Source organism: Triturus cristatus, chromosome 5_1, assembly GCF_964204655.1.
Source record: "Triturus cristatus chromosome 5_1, aTriCri1.1, whole genome shotgun sequence".
Lineage (NCBI taxonomy): Eukaryota > Metazoa > Chordata > Amphibia > Caudata > Salamandridae > Triturus > Triturus cristatus.
The window spans coordinates 657,210,964-657,230,168 of NC_140587.1; the positions used below are offsets into that span (position 1 = coordinate 657,210,964).

Sequence of the window (19,205 nt, forward strand, 5' to 3'; positions counted from 1 at the left end):
CCTACTGTTGCACCCCCTGGAGTTAGAATAGTAATTTTTACCCCTACACTATCCAACACTTACCCTACTGTTGCACCCCCTGGAGTTAGAATAGTAATTTTTACCCCTATACTATCCAACACTTACCCTACTGTTGCACCCCCTGGAGTTAGAATAGTAATTTTTACCCCTACACTATCCAACACTTACCCTACTGTTGCACCCCCTGGAGTTAGAATAGTAATTTTTACCCCTACACTATCCAACACTTACCCTACTGTTGCACCCCCTGGAGTTAGAATAGTAATTTTTACCCCTACACTATCCAACACTTACCCTACTGTTGCACCCCCTGGAGTTAGAATAGTAATTTTTATCCCTATACTATCTAATACTTACCTTAAATGTAATTTAATATAATGCGTTGTAATGGTATGCGTTGTAAAGGTAGTATGCGTTGTAATGGCAATGCGTTGTAAAGGTATTTTTTTAAAATGCGTTGTAGTGTCATGCGTTGTAATGTCATGCGTTGTAATGGATTATGCGTTGTAAAAAATGCGTTGTAAGTGCATGCGTTGTAAAAGTGTGCGTTGTAACGTCATACATCCGTCTTGGGGGCTAAAGTATCAGTAGATACTAGTAGATTATTAGGTGTATCCACCCGCGCCAAGGATTGAGTAGGGACATCCGTCATGATACTTAGGCCATTAAGTGAAATGGCCTCAGCGTCCAAAGGTTCCAAAGCCTTGGGTGAAATCACCATTGGGGCTCCATAGCCATCTTTGACGCCATTCTCAACGACAGGGGAGGAGGGAGGTAAATAATGATAGCCTTGCGTCTTTAGTCATTCCACCTCATCCAAGGAACTAAACCTGTTATTAACCGGAAATCCAAGAACTACATTGTCGGACGTCCTACCCCACATACCATCAACTAATTGCCCTCGATCGTATTTTTTACAAAACGGTACGAGGGACCTTAGGCGGGGAAGGGAGGGTTTGTTAGGGGGAGGGTAGAAGTGTCCTAAATTAAATGTTTTAATGTTGGTAGTTGCATTATTAAAGATAGGACTACATACATGGTCAACTACCTCCGGATTTTGAAAGTTGACAATAACGCAGTCACCTCCCACATCCTTTGGTTTGTGACCCACCCAGCCAACTCTCCTAACAAACAGAATAGGTGAACATACATTTCTTGGCAGTGGTCTATTAGTGTTCAGCCAAAATGTTACTTTATTTTTGAGTTCCTGGAATGTTTCAATATAGGGACATCTGTTAGGACGACCACATAGGGGGCACTTTCTGGAGGGAGATCGATACGTCGTAAATCGATAAGGGGAGGGGCCTCATCAGGAGGCTCAGGACAGTGATTATTTTTTGGTAATATACTGTCATGCACGTTTGTGGAGTTAAACAGAGAAGTCCCCTGCCGTGGGTTGGTATTACGTGGGGCTCCCTGTTTTTGTATCTGTTGGGTGTCAAGTGATTTTTGTAAAGTAATAGGGAGACCAGAGGTTTGATCCTGACTTAAACATGTATGTGGACAAGGATTGACGACCTGTGAGTAATTAACATTTTTGTCCATGGCGACCTCCAGTGCAGCCAACCTGTTCTCTATTGCAACTAATCTAAGCTCGAGCGGTTGGATGGCTAGAGCTAGAACTGTAGACATTTTCCCAAGTAGCAAATCTATATCAGATAACTGTGGCGCTGTAACTGGGGAAGATCGATCTGCGCAAGTTGGATGGGAAGGAGTTATAACAACAGGTAAAGAAGAGTCCAACGAAACAAAATTCGGTTTCTGAGGTTTTTTCCTCCTGCCTTTTGGCGAGATCACAGTTCGTTTCCTTTTGGGGATAGTGGCCACTTCCCGGACTGGGAGTGCTGGCAAAGTGGAAGGAACCTGTTCAGAGACTGAAACACTTGTAGCAATATCAATAAAACCTTTGGCGGGGACAATAGTTGGAATTAGTGAGGGAGAATGACCATTATGAGAACCCGTGTTAGTAGGGGTAGAAGGAAGGACAACAGGAGAGCGACTAAGCGCAATTGAGCCCAATGAAGAACGTTTGGAGGAAACCGGCTCCAAAGACAGCCGTCGCTCAGTCATGGCTATTTCGTGTTCGAGAATTGAGGAAGCCCTTACAATAAATTTGTCGAGCGATCCCGCAATATGGTCTGAAGTAGTAGATTTCGGACCCCTTTTGTTCACCATTGTTCAACAACACAATACACAACGATTACAAATACTCCCAAGAAGCGTGGGAGTAAGAGGGTGAGCCCGGTCCGGTCTCGCTCGAACGGGCAAAAATGGGCCCGCCCTTGGCCCGGGCTTCGCCCGGGACACGCCCCGAACGCGTCCCGCGTACGCGTAACTGGGGAGTCAATTATAGTGGAGTAGGAGGGAGGGGCCGTGAAGAGCACCAGCTGCGGCCAATGTCCTGAAAGGCAGAAGGGCCGCTGGTACTCGCAGTCCCGGGTAATCTTCAAGATGGAGTCAGCGCTCCCGCACCATGTCCGTCCAGCAGAGAGCTCCGGTAGGTAAAGAGTCCAGAACACAACCCACCAGCCAAAGACTGGCTCCGAGCGGCTCCCGCGAAGCGGGGGTCGCGAGGCGCTTTGTAGTGAGGGAGGGAGGGGCCGGGAAGAGCACCAGCTGCGGCCAATGTCCTGAAAGGCAGAAGGGCCGCTGGTACTCGCAGTCCCGGGTAATCTTCAAGATGGAGTCAGCGCTCCCGCACCATGTCCGTCCAGCAGAGACCTCCGGTAGGTAAAGAGTCCAGAACACAACCCACCAGCCAAAGACTGGCTCCGAGCGGCTCCCGCGAAGTGGGTGCCGCGAGGCGCTTTATAGTGAGGGAGGGAGGGGCCGGGAAAAGCACCAGCTGCGGCCAATGTCCTGAAAGGCAGAAGGGCCGCTGGTACTCGCAGTCCCGGGTAATCTTCAAGATGGAGTCAGCGCTCCCGCACCATGTCCGTCCAGCAGAGACCTCCGGTAGGTAAAGAGTCCAGAACACAACCCACCAGCCAAAGTCTGGCTTTGAGCGGCAGAATAGAAAGAGGAGATGCTCCATATCTTTGCAAATTTGAAGCATTTCTGCTCTCTTTCTTTCGCACAATGCATCACAGCAAATTCCCTGACTGCATCACGTTACGTGAAATAACAAAGAATGCACCCCTTGTGTTAGCCGGGCATATGTTTTACTTTTGACTTGCCGGATCATTGTCCTTAGTTTTGTCTTTTCCCAGAAAATTGAAAATAGGTATCTGTTCAGTGATTTGCCTATTAAACTAAGTGTTAGCCACTGGACTTTGGTGTCACTGATCTTCTGTTCTGTAAAGTCCTACCAGGCCTCTCCCAGGAATCTTGTATAATGCACTTCATTCCATTTTCCACCCTCATGGGTACTTGATTTATTAAAGAATAAGTACTGGAACCTAAAGTTTGGCTCTGAAGAGAGCGGCTGGTGCTATTGATGGTCCGGGTGTCAAAAACCAATGCTGTGTAGTATTGATTCAACCTCTTGCCTCTTTGATACACAACCAAGCACTACTTGCACCTTTATCTCACTCTGCAGGTTCCTGTTTTCTTCAGTTTTTATGATTTTCCTGCTTTGTCTCATCCTTTCCCCCCCCCCTGTGTATTTTCCTCTCCTTTGCTCAGGGTCACTCTGAGTCAAAGTCTGATGAGGAAAAATAAGTGCTGGTCCCCTAAAATTAGTGCTAGTGGACCACACCTGCAACCACCAGCCCAAATTAAGCTTATGTATATTTTTCTAATACGCAGAACTTGGGGGCAGCAGTGTGGGCACACGGGATGGACACACACCTGTTCCTACATTCTGAAGTGGATTTTCATTGATCCGTAGAATTGCTTGAATGTGGATTCCTGCTATTTACACTGTGTTAGCAGGGGCGTAGCACCCATTGGTGCAGTAGGTGCAGTGCCACCGGGGTTCAGAGGACTAAGTGGCTCACTGAAACCTGATTTGTGCTGTATTTCTCAGTTCAAACAGCGGTCGGGGCCCATTTCCTTCCTTGCGCTAGGGCCCATGACACACTGGTTACGCCACTGTGTTAGCGGGGTTGACTGATTCTGTTTCTTTACGTAGGAAACAAATTGGAAGATAAAGAGTTGCGTGGACATAGTATTACTACGCGAATTATTAAGGCTTCAGTAAAGTGTTGAGCTGTGCATCTGTAAACACCAGAGTCTACACTGCATCGCTCCACACCAGTAAAGATCCCTAGTGGAGCAAGAATCAATTTCTAAGAAACTCATCCTCGGATCCGCTGGCTCGCATATGAAGGGCCACTGGATGGGCCTTTCATCGGTCACAGAGGCAGGTATTATACAAGACGTTCATGCGAAACATTCTGCAGCCTCCAGACATACCCAAAGGGGCAGATGTACAATAAACTAACGCAGCACGGTGCAGCAAGTCATTTTGCGTTAGTTTGGAAAGCACAGCGATATATTTACAACAATTTGTCGCATCTCTGTGCTTCCCCCTGCTCTGATGCACAAACTGCTGCCATGCGCTGACGCAGGCACCGTGCCTCCGTCGTGGGGAGATGTTTTTGTTCAGGAAGGGTTCCTTTCCTGCACAAAAACAATCTGAAATGCCATTTTTCAACTTATATGTGTGCTGCATTAGCACACATAAAAGTTGAAAAACAGCATTGTTTCAATGATTGTTTATGTGCTGGAAGGGAACCCTTCCTAAACAAAAACAATCATTAGAGGTGATTTCCTCTTTCAATGTGTGCTGCAGAATGAAGCACTCATAGAAACAGGAAACAAAAACGAGGACAAATGAACACATTTCTCATTGTTGTGCCTTCCTACGCCTCCCCTGGAGAGGCATAGCATTCACATGCATTTCCAGATTTACGATTCCTCGTAAATCTGGAAATGTGTCAGGTTCCATGGGTGTTGCGTGGGAACACCCACAGCAACACCCATGGAAAGCCCCTTTCACGCAAAGTGCTGCGTGTAAAGGGGCCATATTTACAAGGACAGGTAAAGCCACGCAGGGTGACTTTTCCTGTCCTTGTAAATATGGGGCAGTGTATTGCGCTGCCAGTGCATCACAAAAAGTGACGTACTGGCAGTGCAAGGGGCTTGTAAATCTGCTCCAAAGTGTTTGGCATGTCCTGCTCTTCTGCTGAGACCGTGCTCATGAAGGGGCTCTCACGTCCAGAAGTTTGCACGAGTCGCTAGGCCTTGGGATTTAAGTTGCGAAGGACGTTGAGAGGGCAAATACTGCCTGGTGCCGAGTTTATTGGGAGTCTCTGTCCATTATCTGCTTTGTTGTTGCTGTGGTATGAGTGAAATATAGTGATTGGTGACAGGTATCCTATAAGAGTTTGTTTTCCAGTGACTGTTGTAGCTGAGTAACAAACACTCTGTTCTGGCCACTCATGGAGAGTCAGAGAAGGCCAGCCATATCAATCGTATTTCAAGCAGCTACGCACAAGTACATATCATTTCATAGCTAAAAACCTGTTTGAAGGATTCACATATGCCCTTGACGAGCAATGCATCAATAACGATGTTTTAAATCATTTGGGCAGAAGGCAGATTCATTTCATTCAACTAAATGCAGCTGTCAAAAACAGCATTTTCCTTCTGGTTGTCCGCAGTCTCAGCAGCCATCTTTGTTGAGGGAAGAGTACTTGCACGCATGTGCTTCATGTTGTACCCTCCACCTCCTATGTACTATTTCCACATTGTATCTTCTGACTCTCACTTGGGCTCAAAAGTTGCATGAAAACTGACAGACGAGTGAGGTGCCGGAATCTAATGCAAGTCCCTTAGAGTCTTATAAGGTGGACTGGCTTTTGTGAGATTATTATGAATTTCATTAGCCTCTAACTTTAGTGACAGATCAGTAAAAAACAAACAAGTCCGAAAACGAGGCTACATTTCAGCGATTCCGTACCTGGTTCCTATGTACCGCCTGAAACTATAAAATACACAAAAGACAAAACAAGATTTACTATAATGTAAGTTACACATAAAATGTACAGTACTAGTTTGTCATAACATGCATGGTATATTCAGTGAACTGCATGCTTCATCCTTATAATTGGAGATCTATAAGAAAGAGCATACCCAAATATGAAGTGGCAGCGTGCACTTGTCACAACACATAACAATCAATGTTATGCTGGAGATGCTCCTCAGTTTCAGAGAAGGGTCTGATCTGTAATTGCTGAGGTCTCCAGTGAGATGTAGGGCAGTGGCCGCTGTCAGTTTCTGAGTTAATAACCATAGCTCAGTTTACTACTGTGATTGCCCATATGTTACTCCCCATTTTTATACTTTATTTATTTACATTGGTTACAGCATGATATAACTTCGATAACCCATGCTTCAATCCAGCTCACTGAGGACTTGAGTAAAATTAGCTATTTCTCTAATATGTATTATTTTTGAGGAACCTCCTATGTGATTACATAATTGTATGCATATATAATAACTATTAGTACACTGTATGAATTGGTGACATTGGCTCAACCAATCAGAAGGTTTTAAGTGCTGACATTAACTACTGTTATGTGCACGTCTTCTAAATTCAGTGGTATAGGAAATTAATGTATTAGTTGTGTAGGATGTGAGGCCTGCACAAGTAATAGGTCAACAATTTCCCTTTACTGAGAACCAAGCACCCCACTGTAGCACTTGACTTTCTCAGGGTAGAAAAGAAGAACAGTCCATCACCCATGTGATTACCATGGGTGAGACACATGTAGTGAGACTCACCCACAGTTAAAAGTCCAAAAGCGGGTGATCCAAAAAGCAAAATAATCTGGACGTACTGAATGGGCGCAACCCAATTGCAACAAGTGGTCCTTTGGCTTATCTGCCAGCCTCCAGGGCCTGAGACTGAGGGTACGTGTGCGAACAGCTCTTTTGACCACCTGCTGCTTAATTTTAGCAGAGGTTGGTTGCCCATTTCGCTCATGGTGTACCATCACTTTGTGCACATACTTTTGTGGTGGGGAATTAACGGTAGTGAAGACCCACAGCAGGGGACATCAGCTGTTGTTAACAATATTAGGAGAGGGCAAAAGTGGTTAATGGTACAACATTTCCAATTAGTTACTGTACATGGTTCAAGCTGAATCTACAGTGGCACGTGCACACCTTGGAATGCGCATAAAGATATTGGAGTAGTGATTGAGTATGTAAACCAAACCTGTGGTGGAGCGGTAGGGCAACCACAACCATTCAAGCTTCTTCTTGTGCATTGTGGCACTTCTACTTTTAATGACTCGGTGATAAATGCAGAACTGGGAACACTGCTGCAGATCCATAAGAGAGCTAAATAGTCAGAGCCAACTTACACCATCGCGAACCATTGTTCCTAATGTTCTTCCCAGCCCAAGATGGGAGGCACACGAACACAAAACAAGTCGGATTTTATTCTATTTATTAAACTGCTTATGGACTTAAACTGAACCCGTGAATATTTATTACTCAACATATGCATTTCTTATATAAAATAATGTAGTTATTTTGACTGCAATCAATGAAATGGCCAAGAAAGACCTCACAATCTGTAATACAGAACATTTTGATGAAAAGTATGTGTTGCAAAAAAAAAAAGGAATGTATTACAATGGCGTTTTTGTCCACATAAATCTTTACATAAAAAACACAAAATTATTTTATACAGTTAAATGAGATTGGCTACCTCAAAATAAAAGGTTATGCACAACAGCAAAAATACAGTATTATTGAACAGTTTCCTAATTACAATGTCAGGTAAAAGCAGAAATGCAACATACATGTGTGTAGAGTTTTGACTGACAGTGGCCAGGCAATATATGTTGATGGGAATGTGTTCTTTCACGTGCAATCCAATGATCTGTAAAATACTTCTGCAAATGTCACAGCTATATATATTTGTAATTAAGTCCCTTTAGGTTCAGAATCCCCGAAGGCACATTTGTAGACCCGAATCCACGAGGCTGTCATGGATGCATCCAGTGCCTAGCAGGAGGACAATCCGGGCTGCAAAGTGGCTTCAGGGTGATAAGTGTTTAATATAACGGTGCAGTGGCCTTGCAAGGTTGCCCTCTGCCCTAATACAAACAGGGGAAATGGGCCCTTCTACTCTTCTACCACTTAGGTAGTAGAATAGAATGCATTCATAATTGGGGTAAGAGGGCCCCTCAACCCGTGGGCCCCGGTGCCACTGCACCTGCCGCACTAGTGATAGCTACACCCCCCGCTGCGTGGGAGGGATGGTCTGTATCTGTTTGAAAAAGGACCTCCGCTGTCTCATTACTATTAGAAGGTCCTCTAAGTTGTTCGCTGTTGGAGAGTCAGAACTGATTGCTCTTTGCCTTGCTTCTCACAGTCCAACGTGCATGTTAACAGAAGCAAAGGCACAAATATTTTTTAGATATATTCGATACTCTGTATGGAAGAGGGTCACATTTCTATGTATGTTTTCGGCGTTGCTTACATTTTTTTTTAATTATGCTCACCACCAGGTGTTTGTTTATAAATGTGTTATGGTTACAGTCTAATTGTGACCTCTGAGACTTTATTCATGGACACATATTCAGACTTGCAGTCCTAAAGATTTCTAGGTGGTGGCCAAACTTTTAACTTCAGTTTGTTCTATATATAAGAACACTTTAGTAGCCATTGCTTGCTAATTGCCTTGACCAAAATACTTGGGTGAATTTCAAAGCATGCAAAATACGTCAGTTTTTTCCTGCCTGCTCAGGGCATTTTGCCTGCTTTGCTCCTTGTTAAAAAATCGAGGCAGGTGGATGTGAAACCAGTGGACAAAGTAAGAATTTCTCTATGTTTTGCATCCTCTTACTGCAGATTATTAAAAAAAAAATGTGGCCACACCTACTCCTTAGTGGTCGCCAGATGTGGGGGGTGGGGCGGAGGGAGATAAGCATGCCGTGTGTGTTTTTTTTTCTTGTTTCTAATCATGGTTTATACTGTCAGGGTCGAACTGGGACAGAAAATAGGCCTGGGCACCATGTACCATAAAAAGAATAACTCCCATTAGTCAAATATATACCAAAAAAAGTGGTGGATGTTAACTTTTAAAGACACACTGTATAATTGTTTTGAAAGATTGCATGTATTTGAGCTTGTTTTAATAGGGATATCAAAAGTAAAAACCAGCTCAATAGACCATAAAACAGGTCCACAAAAGACCCCAAAAATGCAGCACATACACTGCCCTGTCAGATTAGTCGGTCGGGCACTGTCTAATTGCCCTATAGGTCAGTCCAACACTGTATACTGTATTTTTATTCAGCTCTTCCCCTCCTGTCAGTTTGTTGACCCGATTCTACCGCTTGTCCGCTTATTTGTGCTCATCTTCCCTTGGGTACCTGTCAGGACAATGAGGTTGGGTGAGAAAGTCTATTTTTGCCCACCACCATTTTTTGACTGATATTGGTGAAAACTGACTGACTGCGCCCTGAGGTCTGCTAACCAGGCCCAGGGCCAATGCTTGGATGAAAATGGTATATGGTAATTAGGTATAATTACAAATGACACTAACAGACCCCTGTGAGTGCCTAGTTATATAATAAGGCAAGGGGGATTCAAACTACCTATAAGTCCCTAGTGTATAATAGGGCATGGGGGTTTAGAGGCCAAGTAGATTTCTTGCACTGGTGTGTGCGCTACTGTGTCGCCTGCTGTCATTTCTAAAGGCAGCCCTGCTGTGTAGAGTGTCTTTCAAAGGAAATTATAGGAAAATTCGACTTTGGAATTAAAGGTAATTCCAAAGTAGTAATCTACCTTATTTTTTTAATATGTCACCCCTAAGGTCTCCCCTAGGTGCCCCAGGGGTGGTGTGCCATGTAACTATAAGCAGGGACATTATAACATATGTTTCATATGCCCTGGTGAGGATAAAACTGCCAATTTCGCCCCCCCCCCATTAGCTGGATAGGCTAACATTGGAATATGTTATTTAAGTATAAATATTGCTATGAAGGGGCTAAAGGACTTAAAAGATTGGCACTGTTAAATCCAACAAGTTGCTACTGCTGAATCTATCATAACTAATACAGAAAATAGGTTATTGGACTTTCTTTTCTGTGAGCCAAAATCTAGCCTTCTAGCAGCCTGATTGGTCAGCCCTAACAGTTTTAGCCAAGCTGCTTTGATGAGGTGATCGGGGACCTGCATAGAGCAGAAGTTATCTGATGGGGGGAGCTCTGCAGCTGCAAAGAGCAGGTCAGGTTAGGGGCTGGGTAAATCAAACTGGACTTCAGAGAGAGCAGGACATGGCAGCCAGGCCTACCCCTTCTTCCTGGACTCCAGCCAGATGGCAGGCCCTGGATCGAAATGTACAGAAGGTCTGGGGTGGGGGGATGCTAATGGAAATAAGCCACACCAGTAGGTTGGTTTATCCAGCTCTTATTCCAAAGGACAGAAAATCTCCATCTTGAATTTTAAAGTATAGTGCTTTTCGGGACAAGAATATGCCACACTTTGGAGGAAGCGGTCATGCTTTTGGGTGACACCCTGTACCTCATTGGACAGGGGTGCCCCCCTACTTGTCACCACAGATAATTGAATAAATATGTGAGAGCGGCAAAGCAACTCAGATTTTCTGCCTGAAACTACAAGGAAAAGAAGGACTGCCCTGCTGGAAACCTGGTCTGAAACACATAGGAGAGCTCCCTGAAAGACTGCTCCTGTTGCACCCTTGGGACTACGCTCCTGGAGACCTTCCCATGCTTCAAAAAGGATTTAGGAGTGGACTCCCTGAAAGTAACAGGTTAACAGAGCTTCCCTGCACCATCTCTCTCAAGAAGTCCCCAGTTTGGAGTGTGTCCAATGGACTTTTTAGGGTTTGGCAAGCAGCATTGCAAATTGTAGGCCCAAACTTCCAAGGACCATTGGATGTGTGTTTTGACACTTTAAACCCTCAAGAGTTACTTCAAGAAGTAGTTTCAGAAGTTTGGAACAACTTTTGGAAAGAGCTCCATAAGTAGACCGACCCAACATCTAGACTCGGCCTGGATTTCAGGTTCGTCCCGCTGAAAGCTCCAGAACTCAAGACATCCAGGAGTTGACCAGGAGATGCAGCTGAACCAAGTCGGTAAACCCGCTGCGAATCGTGCCTGACAAAGTGCTTTTCTCGCCGTAAAGAGAAAATTCTCCAGAAAAGTTTCTAAGTGTGAATGTAAAATTTTAACTGGGGCCTCCCGCTTAGTGTATCCGACTAGGGCTCCATCGCAGTCGGCTTCAAACTTTGACTTTGTCCCGGTCAAGTGCGACTAGATGTCCCAAGTTGGCGCTATATGTTTTTAAGCACTACAAAGTGTTTCATCTTAAAAAAATTATATCCCTGGTTCCCTATAATGGATTGTTGTTGAAATGGTGTAATTTTAAAGAGCAAAATATTTCCTATTTTATAAATCGATGTGGGATTTTAAATGTGTTTTGTGTCTTGTTTATTGAAAATATTTGTGTTTTTAAATGCTTTACATACCTGTCTCCTCAGTTAAGCCTGCCTACTCGCAGCCAACTACCAAGAGTTAATGTTTTGAGAACTTGTCTGGACTTTATATTGTGTTGGTGGCCTTAGGTGCATACTTACTCCTATTATAAACCCACCATCCAACAGTTGGTTATTGATTGTGCAGCTTGGAAGTCTTGATTGGTCCCTCGCAGGAGACCTGTTTTCTTCAGTATTTCTGTACTCTTGCAGCTCGGTTTAGATTCAGTAATATGTCAGAAGGCTATTCTTCATCACTGTACCCGTCTTTTTTGGGCATTTTATTTGTCACGTCCGAGATGATCCCATTTTATTTTTCAGCACATTGTCTATCTGTAGGGAATCCTATCCTTGTGGGATCGGCAGTGTCTAGTGGTGCAGTAGTAAGATGATGACTCTGAGGCACACTGTTAAACAATTGAGGTAAGAAGGTAATCATGCCTCTTGTTGGAAATGGAGTCAAGGCACTTCCTGGGACATGTTATGATTTGAGGCCCAGAAGACTCTTTGCTCAGCGATGGTGTTAGGGCTGAAGTGCAGTAATAAGGATAATGAGTTGAGCAGAATGTCTCATCTTGGTGAGGATTTTTTTAATATATCTCGCTTGATGCCTTAGATCTTTCTAAAGAGGCAACAGGTTTACCTTTAGGCACGAATCTTATGACCTCTTGGGACCCTATCAAATAATACGACCTCTTGGGGTCTTATAACATAATGTGAACTTTGGGGTATATATCACATAAAGTGAGTACTGGGAGCCCAAAGTTAAGGCACAGTCTCTGACATAGTTTTGTACTGACTGTTGTCTTTAGTTGAAGAGTTAATGCAGCATAATTTTACCACCTTTAGACAGTAGTAAATGATTGTTTGTCACTGCATCTTTAAAGGCATATTCTGCTTTTTGTTAGAAATGTATCAGCATTTGTTGACATATCTCAAATAAACAACAGAACATAGTGCAACAACATACACAAGCTACATAATGCAATTAAAACATAGCAAGACAAAAGACAACAGTCAAAATTGAGAGCAATTCCACAACCACAAAACAACACATTACACTGCATTAACCCCTTCGCCGCGGCAGGAATTCCGCCGTGGCGCTGGGGGGGTTTGGGGGCAGGTGCGGTGGCGCTGTGCTCGTAACGGAACCACTCCGTCACGAGCCACGGTTGAGCTGTGCTCATGACGGAGTGGTTCCGTCACGTCTCCGCCCACTGCGCTAATCGCCCGCACAGGCGGGGAATTAGCGCCGCGTGGGCGTAGCGGCCGCCAACGGCCGCAGCATGACGGAACCACTCCGTCATGAGCACACGGCACCCGTGGCTCATGACGGAGTGGTTCCGTCATGAGCACGGAAAGGGTTAATGCAGTACAAATAGTGCAGTACAAAAACAGAGCACATCGCAACAACAAATATACACAATATTTCTGTTAGCATTTGTACCTCCCGAAACCTGCGTTCATGATACGGTGCTAAGAGGAGTTTCCTTCAAGCACTGCCTTAACTTACCAAGGTCATGAAATAGTACCAGTTAAGCATATTTTGTGAACCGGCCTTTGGTGTCAGATTTGTAGTATCTTGGATTTGAAAGTTAAGAATTTCATCAAAAGTGCTGATTTGGTTTACACAAGACCTCCAGTTATGCAAGGATTTTAAATTCATTGAACAACTTTAAAACACAACAAACAAGGACCTGCTGCTGCATTTTGTATGGTAATTAGTGCATTAAGAACTTCTGCATGACCATAAAAAATTGCAAAAGTATTTATGGATTTATAATTTTTGCGCTTCTTTACCAATGTGCAGTATGCAATTCTACACACATTTCCACATGTACAGACTAGTTTAATGCAATTTCCTTTGATGCAAGTTTTCTATGATGTCTAAAAGTGGGTTTTCAATTGAGTGTTAACTAGGCCACATTTCTGTGTAAAACGCCATATAACCAAGATGGAAGTCTTCGCTGTCACTCATTCAGTGCTTCCCCTCTGCTTTGTACATACACTATATATCTCTGCACCTGAAGGCCTTCACGCCAGCCGCAGTTGGTAGTGGGAGTAGCTGCCGGGCGGTGACGTGGGGAGGGACAGGGTGGGGGGTAGTAAACTATGGATTACGGAGGTTTACAGGTAAGTAAACATATAAATTAATAAAACGAATTTCATTGCGCGCACTGCATCCCCATATGCGATGCAGTACAAGCAACGAAATTCATTTTATTAATTTATATGTTTACTTACCGGAAAACCTCCGTAATCCATAGTTTACTACTCCCCACCCTGCCCCTCTCCCTCCCCACGTCACCGCCGGGCAGCTACTCCCACTACCGACCGCGGCTGCTTCACGCCATTGACTCCGTTCCTCTTATTTTTTAATTTTGTAATAGAACATTTTCACCCTTCATTGATCTAAAACTTAGTTATTGATTGGGCCCGCTTAATGTTTTTTCGATCTAAATAACTAATGTACTGTATTTAGCTTAATTTGGGTGTTTTCGGAGGTGGCTTAAGCGAGGAAATATGGCCTCATGAAACTGAGTTTAACATCGTCTCCAATCCAGTAAATTTGTGGGAAGTCTGACAAAAGTAAATTTTGGGTTGCCAAATGTTGGGGTATCCTCCATTTCCTCCTACACACTGGATCTCAATTAAGGGTAGTCAGGTTAGCAGATGCTACTTCACTTTTGCCCCATGGTACACTGAAACTGCTACTGCTATTGCCTGGTTTCAGGGCCTTTAAGGCAGTCATAGAAAACAAACATGGCTATAAAAACCCTGTTCACTTTCTATAATTTACAGTCAGTGTCCTTACTGCTTTTTGGTATAAAAATGGAGACAGTGGTTGGGCTAAGGTTGGGCCAAGTTGTCGACCCTCTCAAGTTAATGGGTCCAAGGAAGCGTGGTTCTCATGCCCGCTACACCTGCCATTTTGATTAATCATTGTCATGCACAGAAAAGTGCAATAAAGGCACAGGGCATTAAAAATAGTCAATGAATGATAGTGAGTATTTGGTAATGGCTCGCTGAACTGGAATGTCAAGGTTATTGTGAATGCTGTTTGCCAAGAACTGATTAGAAGTCCCAGACTTCACTGAACTAAAAGGATGATTTTGAAAATGACCCTCTTCTTGGACCGAACTTAACTTCTTATACTCAGACTTGTGTTTCATAATGTCACGTGATATGATGATGATGTAAGCAATAGGAAGACAGAGGAAGGACTTCATCCTTAGATATTTCCCAAGCGAAGATTAGTTTAGTGTCTCAGGCAATATTCAGATAATTTAATTGCAACTTTTGTTCAAAACCTGACTCAGATGTGACTATTAATCATTTGTTCTTGTATATGGAAGGTTTTGTTTAGAATACAAAAATATTTCTGCTTAATAAATTGCCACAAAACCCTTTTATCAGAACCCTTACAGAGACTTAAAGTTAGATAAATTAGTGAAATGTACGCTTAGAAAGAGGAAAAAACAAGGAGAAATAAAGATATTTCTCTCCGTTGAACCTCGATTGGGAAGGTGGAGCATTTTGATTTATTCCCAGGTTTACCTGTCTTGGCAAATCTGAGAATGAGCTAAAATCCATGGGTGGATGCATTGGAACACCCACGTGCCACCCATGAAACGCCTTTCCAGGGCAAAGTAATGCAAGGCAGCTACTTGCACTGTCTGCCATTACTCCAGATTTACCAAGCAATGCAGGGCCATGCAAGGTGGCCTTGCATTGCTTGGTGAATTTTACTGAAGGATTGAGTTGCCCTTGCGACACCATGCGTGACACAATGGCACTACAAACCAATGATAAATCTGGCTCAATGCATTTAGGACTCATGGCCTTGGAGGTGAGGAAAAAGTTATACAATTTGGCAAAAATCACCCCACCTTCTATTTTCTTCATAAAAATCACACAACGTGTCTAATTTAGAAGTGCAGGATAATGAATTTGCCATCACACGATGTGTGTACAAGGAGCTGAAAAATATATCCTACTATGTTTTTTATTGATTTGCACTTGCTTTTATTCAAAAGGGGATGTTTTGATGTGTTTCAGAGCACAGATGTAAGCATCAAGTAACCATGCACAAGGAGTTTGCCTTGAACCCGACATATTTGTGCACCCAAGTTCAAATTAGATGAACAAAAAAATGATCTATGGCCTCATTACAGAATGAGCACACGGCCCTAGTTTTTACCATTGAAAACCTTTTCTGGGTCCCACTGTCTGGTCCTGTGTGACTGACGATCAGCAAAATGTGCTGGACAGAACTCAGCACTGAAAGGCAGAACAGTGGGTCAACCTGCTGCTCCGTCTTTCGCTGCTGATAAACACGACCGGCCTTGGGGCTCAGGGAGTCATGCCGCCCTCCCTAAGGGCACCCTTAGTGGACCACCTACCTGTGGGCTGCTTCCTACGGGATGCACAGTTATGGAATTTTGCCACTGCACCTGAGTTCGGTAATGTGCTGTATATGTGTGGGCAAAGGTGTTTCTTCATTTGCATGTGCTCTCAACCAATTAGGAACCCTTCCTTCACATTACGGGATGTGTAAAGTCAGCCTTGGTCTTATCCAAGGTCGACTATTGCAAAGCCCTTTTCATTAATATCAGAAGGAAATTCCTGACCAAACAACAAGTTGTGTAGAAAGCTGTGGCTCAACAGGCATTCCTAAGCAAGAATCTGCTTTACTTGGGCTAAAACCTCTACAGTGATTACTGACCAGTAAGAGGCTAATTTTTAAGGCTTTGTGCATTGCTTTCAAAGCTCTCCATGGAATTGGTCCGGAGTTCTTTAGGCAGAGTTTTCAATGGTATACTCCGGTGACAACAATTCGGTCCGCCTCAGCATATTATATGGTAGTGCCCCAATACAAAAAGGCTGGTTGGGGCAGCAGAGGCTGCCTGGTAGGCACAACCGAACTTTGGAATACCCCTCCCTTGGAAATGAAAAACGAAACCAACCTTCTAGAGTTTAGGAAGGCCCTTAATTCTTGGCTTTTCAGCCAATAAATCTCAATGCAGCTTTTGCATCTTTCTTACTGAACTAGTTCCTAGACACCCTAGGGTAGTAGTTGCGCTTTAAAACAAATAAAATAAGAATAAGAATATGTGCCACTGCAATGGGTATTACAGAAGGTGATATGCAGGGGGCAAACACCCAGCATGTTACTGGCACTTTTCTGTATCCTGCCCTCCCCCACCCCCCATTGTCACAATGGCAGATCCTCATTCACAGAATAAGGACTTCAGAATAGGTACGCCAACAGATGGATCTTAGCACCAGACAATGCCTATCAGTGCAGAGGATTTTCCACAGAGCTATGTTTTGGGTTGGGGAAGGAAACACAGGTGTTCTCAAGGGAGGGTCAAGGGACTTAATCAGTGGTAAGGTAAGAAAAACATACAAAGGCATAATTCTGTAAATACTCTTTTGTCTCAACACTTGCGGAGTAATCTACAAATTATTTTCAAACTGATGTATTTTACAACTAAAACGACTTTCTTCCTTCCTGTTCCACAGAATTAATTTAGATAGAAGCTTTTATACTTGCAGAATTTACTGTCATGGTTTTGTGTCTTCATATCATTCAACCTGGGGAGAATTAATGTATTCTGCTCTGATCCAAACCTGTGTCCTGTAAGTAAAACCTGCTTTTCAGCAGCAGGTGTGATAAGCCAGTGAGTTATCACAAAAGCCCAGGAATGTAAAAATCCATCATGAGCTAAAATTAGGGGCAAGGTTTTCTGGTACATGACATAGAAATTCTGAAAAAGGCACAGGTGCAGAGAATGCCCTGGATACATCCCAGTAATCTTCATTACTCCGAGTGTAGTCTTCCTCGCCACAAGTTCCCATCCCTCCCTTCCCTGTTTGGTTTCCAGCTTCATGTTTTTGGTGCTGAGGCCTGGTAATTGAACAGGAAGTGTGGTGGATCGTGCCTCCTCTTACAATAGGTCTGGGGTGAAGGACGTCGGCCATGTTAGGGAGGGATGGGAAGGCTAGAGCGCTAATTTGCTTGGAGGGTTCTGTTGGGGAGCTGAAGCTCCCTATGTTAGTCATGTGGCGAGGAAGCCTTAGGAGGAGGTGATGTGGTATACTTTGATATTCACCTTTTGCTCCCTTTTTTTCCACAAGCTCGTCTTGTCTCACAGTTATGTCTATGGTATGAAATATTAAGCGCAATTTAATGAATCCTTCATTTATTTGTAAAGCACACACCTCAGAATAATTGGTGATGCCTGTATGTGCCTGTAGTGACGTCAAGGTCAGCATGAGTGCCCTATACGTATTTTCATAAGATTGTGAAATGTCAGTATGCGTGTCTATATGTTTGCTTGTCTGTGCGTGCTAATTGCCATGCAAAGCAGGCAGGTCTACTGGTTTTGTCAATGCTTGTTTGGAGAACTGTGCGGGTTGCCACTTCCCCTGATTTCTCCTGCTCTGTGCTTGCTCCGGGTTCCTTCTGTTTCAAGCGTGGCTAATGAGGATCTCGCGGAATCATGATGAAACCGCGCCACGTGCAACCGGCACTCATTTGCAAGCGCGCGGGGCAGGACATTGCAGCTGGGAGAGAGAGACATTGCAAAGTAACAGCTGTAATTATAAAGTGCGACTGCGGCACTTGAAGCCACTTGGCGACAAGATTGGACATCTGGATTGTGGGGATTGTGCTGAAGCTGTCACACCATTTCAGTAGCAATTAATGCCAATGTGTGGAGTTAAATACATTGCAAGTGTAAGAAACGGCGTGTCGCTGGAATGCTGCGCTTTTAAAGGCTGCCACGAGATGAGCTGGGTTCTTAGAGAGCTGTGGCCAGTAAAAGCCAAACATCTCCAACTGATGTCCGTGGCGGCGCACGTGCAAGAAAGTCACCTTTCCCAAAGTCCCACGGGAGTTTACGATTTTTCCTTCATGTGTCACTAACAACCGCGCGCATCGCTTTTCCTCACGTGAGTAGTTCATTTTAATTGGCAGGCAGCTCTGCTCATTTATTTTCAAGCAATGATTTATAAGCCATTAATCTGAAGATTCCCCATATGTCACTGACTTGATGTTATTGCCTTTTATTTATCAAGCAAGATCCAAGATCTGCCAAAGCACTTTTATATACAGGATAATTATTTTCCTTGGGAACGGCGTTCTGAACATGAAAGCAATAAGATGGCCTGAGGGTTCAAAGTCGGGGCTCGTGCTACTTTAGAGCACGTTGTACAGCAGATGTGAGGAGAGCTGCGGGATTGAATGCACACACTGCGCACATTGAGGGAATACCTCTGTTTAGCAACACTCCATGCAGATATGATGGTCCCTCTTCACTCTCTCCTGTGTTCCCCAATTGCTAGAACCTTCACATAGAGATGGCTAAGTTCAGGGATTTAAGTGGAATGAAACAACTGGGGAGGGGGGTCGCTCAAAGGGGCGTGGTCAATGTAATTAAGGGCGTGGCTTAAGAAGGTGACCTAAAAATCTGTGCTTAGCATTGAGTGCCCCCCCCAATGGCGTAACGAAACTCGAGGGGGCCCCCCTGCAAGGCATGTGCAGGGCCCCCTCTGGGCTCACTCAAGAGCTCTGCAGCCCGGGTGCTGTGCTAAGGGGCCCCCCTGGAGCTTGGGGCCCCCCACACCGTGGGGGCTGCGGGGGCCTGTGTTACGCCCCTGCCCCCCCACCTGTATTTTGTGGTTTCTGTCATTGCATCCAGATATAAGATACAACAAG

The 19,205-nt window shown here is 44.2% G+C and overlaps 1 protein-coding gene across 3 annotated transcripts in view; it reads left to right on the plus strand.

The window, feature by feature from the left end:
- The window catches only part of LOC146831343 (regulator of G protein signaling 20-like), a 434,196-nt gene that overhangs the window by 136,294 nt on the left and 278,697 nt on the right, over positions 1–19,205 (plus strand). Inside the window, exon 1 of one of the 3 annotated variants that reach the window (XM_085605623.1) lies at positions 18,315–18,439. The exons of the other annotated variants lie outside the window; for them this stretch is intronic. The gene's annotated coding sequence lies outside the window, so the exon portion shown is untranslated. Of the gene's footprint in view, positions 1–18,314; positions 18,440–19,205 lie in introns of those variants that run through there. 3 annotated transcript variants of the gene reach the window in all.